We start from the raw sequence: 5394 nt of genomic DNA on the forward strand, positions 1-5394 counted from the left end.
ACAGGTCTTTTCTCCCTACTCTATTTCTTTCTTTCTTCTTCTTCTTCTTTGCCCTTCTTCTCCGGCGAAACCTCGTTGCCGTGAGCCTCGCAGCGGCTAACGCAAGTCCCACTGTTGCCTATCCCTTTCTTCTCCACTCTTCATCTTTTCAATTTTCTTATTTTTATTTTAATTTTCTTTCTATGCATAGTTGCTTGTTTTACTTGCATCTTTTTTTTTAGTTTTGGTAACTTAGCTTAAGTCTTTCTTAATCCTTTGCTTGTTTGTTTCATTGCAAGTGTTCAAATTCTTCACTTATGGGTTGTTCATGCTTGAATTTTTGCTTGAATTTGACGAAAATGTGCACTATACTCCATCTGTAGGACATAATGCCCAAACAAAATTTTTGTTTAATTCATATGTTGTCATGACCATTGATGAGCGGATAATTTATACGCTTTTTGGCATTGTTTTTACATAGTTTTTAGTATAATTTAGTTAGTCTTTAGTATATTTTTATTAGTTTTTAATTAAAAAGCACATTTCTGGACTTTACTATGAGTTTGTGTGTTTTTCTGTGATTTCAGGTATTTTCTGGCTGAAATTGAGGGACTTGAGCAAAAATCAGATTCAGAGGTTAAAGAAGGACTGCAAATGTTGTTGGATTATGACCTCCCTACACTCAAAGTGGATTTTCTAGAGCTACAGAACTCCAAATGGCGCGCTCTCAATTGTGTTAAAAAGTAGACATCCAGGGATTTCCAACAATATATAATAGTCCATACTTTGCTCGAGTTTAGACGACGTAAACTGGCGTTCAACGCCAGCTCTCTGCCCTATTCTGGAGTTAAACGCCAGAAACAGGTTGCAGAGCAGAGTTAAACGCCAGAAACAGGTTACAAACTAGCGTTTAACTCCAAGGAAGACCTCTACACGTGAAAGCTTCAATGCTCAGTCCAAGCACACACCAAGTGGGTCTGGAAGTGGATTTCTGCATCATTTACTCATATCCGTAAACCCTAGTAACTAGTTTAGCATAAATAGAACTTTTTACTATTGTATTCAGAGTTCCTTTTTCCCTATTTTCGAATTCATATGCCATTTAGGGAGGCTGGCCATTCGGCCATGCCTGGACCATTATCACTTATGTATTTTCAACGGTAGAGTTTCTACACACTATAGATTAAGGTGTGGAGCTCTGTTGTTCCCCATGAATTAATGCAAAGTACTATTATTTTTCTATTCAATTCAAGGCTATTTCTTATCTAAGATATACACTTGTTCTTCAACCTGAGGAAGGTGATGATCCGTGACACTCATCATCATTCTCACCTATGAACGCGTGCCTGACAACCACTTCCGTTCTACTTGCAATAGCTTAAGTGCGTATCTCTTAGCCTCCTGGTTCATGACGCATGGTTGCCTCGCCTAACAATCGAGCCTTCCATTCCATGAGATCAGAGTCTTCGTGGTATAGGCTAGAATTATTGGCGGCCATTCCTAAGATCCAGAAAGTCTAAACCTTGTCTGTGGTATTCCAAGTAGGATCCGGGAAGGGATTGCTGTGACGAGCTTCAAACTCACGAGTGCTGGGCGTAGTGACAGACGCAAAAGGATTACTGAATCCTATTCCAGTATGATCGAGAACCGGCAGATGAATAGCCGTGCTGTGACAGCGCATTTTGGACCATTTTCACTGAGAGGATGGGATGTAGCCATTGACGACGGTGATGCCCTACATAATGCTTGCCATGGAAAGGAGTATGAAGGATTGGATGAAGACAATAAGAAAGCAGAGAATCAGAAGGAACAAAGCATCTCCATACGCTTATCTGAAATTCTCACCAATGAATTACATAAGTACCTCTATCCTATATTTTATTTATATTTTTATTATCAGTTCACCATAACCATTTGAATCTGCCTGAATGAGATTTACAAGGTGACCATATCTTGCTTCAAGCCGACAATCTCCGTGGGATCGACCCTTACTCACGTAAGGTTTATTACTTAGACGACCCAGTGCACTTGCTGATTAGTTGTGCGAAGTTGTGACAGAGAATTGAGATTACGATTGTGCGTACCAAGTTGTTGGCGCCATTGAGATCACAATTTCGTGCACCAAGTTTTTGGCGCCGTTGCCGGGAATCGTTCAAGTTTGGACAACTGACGATTCATCTTGTTGCTCAGATTAGGTACTCTTATTTTATATTTAAGCTTTTTAATTTTTTTATTTATTTTCGAAAAAATTTTCAAAATAAATAAATAAATAAATAAATTATTCTATTTTCTTCAAAATTTTTAAGAATGAATTCTAGAGTTTCACGATGATCTGTTGAATTCTGGATGGCTGTGAAGCCATGTCTAATCCTTTGGACCGAGATTTCAACTTATCATCACAAGAGTCCGTGGATTCTCATCTAATCAGCTGTTATATGTCTGATTTGTATCTGCTGAAGCTTGGCTGGCCATTGGCCATGTCTAGTGTTTTAGACCGGAGCTTTCACTGAAAGCTTGGCTGGCTAGTAAGCCATGTCTAATTCCTGGACTGGAGCTTTAGACTAACATTGCAAGATTCCTGGAATTCCTATTAAAAATTTTGAACCCTTATTTTCTTTTTCAAAATAATTTTTGAAAAATATACAAAAAAATTAATAAAATCATAAAATCAAAAATAATTTAATGTTTCTTGTTTGAGTCTTGTGTTAATTTTTAAATTTGGTGTCAATTGCATGTTTATCTCTTTCTTGCATTTTTCGAAAATTCATGCATTGCATTCTTTATGATCTTCAAGTTGTTCTTAGTAAGTCTTCTTGTTTGATCTTTAATTTTTCTTGCTTTGTGTCTTTTCTTGTTTTTCATATGCATTTTCAATTTGTTAGTGTCTAATTATTGAAAATTTCTAAGTTTGGTGTCTTGCATGTTTTTCTTTTCTCAAAAGTTTTCAAAAATAAGTCTTGATGTTCATCTTGACATTCAAAGTGTTCTTGGTGTTCATCTTGACATTCATAGTGTTCTTGCATGCATCATTTGTTTTGATTCAAAATTTTCATGCATTGAGTCTTTTTGATGTTTTTCTCTCTCATTATTAAAATTCAAATATCAAAGAAATATCTTTCCCTTTTTTCTCTCATAAATTTCGAATATTTGACTTGACTTTTTTAAAACTTTTTAAAATTTAGTTGTTTCTTATGAGTCAAGTCAAATTTTCAATTTAAAAACCTTATCTTTTTCAAATCTTTTTCAAAAAATCGAATCTTTTTCATTTTTCTCTCATAATTTTTGAAAATTTCAAGTTGATTTTCAAAAATTTTTTTCTTATTTTGTTTCATAATTTCAAAGTCTTTACTAACAATTAATGTGATTGATTCAAAAATTTTAAGTTTGTTACTTACTTAGTAAGAAAGGTTCAATCTTTAAATTTTAAATCATATCTTTTTGTTTCTTATTAGTCAAGTAATCAACTTTAATTTTCAAAATCAAATCTTTTTAAATTTCTTTTTCAAATCTTTTTCAAAATAAGTTTCAATCACATCTTTTTCAAAATTAATTTCAAAATCTTTTCTAACTTCCTATCTTTTCAAAATCTGATTTTCAAATCTTTTTCAATTAACCACTTAATTTTTTGTTTGATTCTTATCTTTTTCAAAACTACCTAACTAACTCTCTCTCTCTAATTTTCGAAAATCCCTTCCCTCTTTTTCAAAATTCAATTTTAATTAACTAATTGTTTTAAATTTCAATTTAAATTAGTTTCATTTTTCGTTCTAATTTTTGAATTCTAACTTTGATTTTAAATTAAAAATAAAAATATTTTTATTTTATTTTATTTAATTTTCGAATTCTCTCATCTCTCATCCCCTTCTATTTATTTGTTTATCTACTAACCACTCAAAAATCCGAACCCACTCCTCTCCCCTGTGTTTGGATTCTTATCTTTTTCTTTTGCTACTCTTCTCTTCTTATACTTACATAAGGAATCTCTATATTGTGACATAGAGGATTTCATATTTTCTTTTGTGTTCTCTTCTTTTTCATATGAGCAGGAAGAAGGATAAGAACACTCTTGTTGAAGTTGATCCTGAACCTGAAAAGACTCTAAAGAGGAAGCTAAGGAAGCTAAAGCACAACTCTCTGGAGAAAATCTGACTGAAAATTTCGAAAAAGAAGGAGACATGGCCGAAAATAATAACAATGCAAGGAAGATGCTTGGTGACTTTACTGCACCAAATTCTAACTTACATGAAAGAAGCATCTCAATCCCTGCCATTGGAGCAAACAATTTTGAGCTAAAGTCTCAACTAGTTTCTCTGATGCAACAGAATTGCAAGTTTCATGGACTTCCATCAGAAGATCCTTTTTAGTTCTTAACTGAATTCTTGCAAATCTGTGATACTGTTAAGACCAATGGGGTTGATCCCGAGGTCTACAGGCTTATGCTTTTCCCATTTGTTGTAAGAGACAGAGCTAGAATATGGTTGGACTCTCAACCTAAGGATAGCCTGAACTCTTAGGATAAGCTGGTCACGGCTTTCTTAGCCAAGTTCTTTCCTCCTCAAAAGCTTAGTAAGCTTAGAGTGGATGTTCAAACCTTCAGACAAAAAGAAGGTGAATCCCTCTATGAAGCTTGGGAGAGATACAAGTAACTGACTAAAAAGTGTCCTTCTGACATGCTTTCAGAATGGACCATCCTGGATATATTCTATGATGGTCTGTCTGAGTTATCAAAGATGTCACTGGACCATTCTGCAAGTGGATCCATTCACCTAAAGAAAACGCCTACAGAAGCTCAAGTACTCATTGACATGGTTGCTAATAACCAGTTCATGTACACTTCTGAGAGGAATCCTGTAAGTAATGGGACGCCTCAAAGGAAGGGAGTTCTTGAAATTGATGCTCTGAATGCCATATTGGCTCAGAACAAAATATTGACTCAGCAAGTCAATATGATCTCTCAGAGTCTGAATGGATTGAAGGAATCATCCAACAGTACTATAGAGGCATCTTCTGAAGAAGAAGCTTATGATCCTGAGAACCCTGCAATAGCAGAGGTGAATTACATGGGGGAACCCTATAGAAACACCTATAATCCCTCATGGAGAAATCATCCAAATTTCTCATGGAAGGATCAACAAAAGCCTCAACAAGGCTTTAATAATGGTGGAAGAAATAAGTTTAGCAATAGCAAGCCTTTTCCATCATCCATTCAGCAACAGACAGAGAATTCTGAGCAGAATCTATCTAGCTTAGCAAATATAGTTTCTGATCTATCTAAGGCCACTCTAAGTTTCATGAATAAAACAAGGTCCTCCATTAGAAATTTAGAGGCACAAGTGGGCCAGCTGAGTAAAAGGGTCACTAAATCTCCTCCTAGTACTCTCCCAAGCAATACAGAAGAGAATCCAAAAAGAGAGT

At 35.1% G+C, this 5394-nt stretch overlaps 1 non-coding gene across 1 annotated transcript; it reads right to left on the bottom strand.

Moving 5' to 3' along the window:
• Nucleotides 1–4547: 4547 nt before the first annotated feature.
• On the bottom strand, nt 4548–4655 carry LOC148570586 (small nucleolar RNA R71). Its single transcript, XR_015908353.1, has one exon. It is a non-coding gene; the product is annotated as a small nucleolar RNA R71 (small nucleolar RNA).
• Between the last annotated feature and the right edge of the window lie 739 nt (nt 4656–5394).

This window comes from Arachis ipaensis, chromosome B3 (assembly GCF_059453495.1).
Source record: "Arachis ipaensis isolate K30076 ecotype BB chromosome B3, ASM5945349v1, whole genome shotgun sequence".
In the NCBI taxonomy this organism is placed as follows: Eukaryota; Viridiplantae; Streptophyta; class Magnoliopsida; order Fabales; family Fabaceae; genus Arachis; species Arachis ipaensis.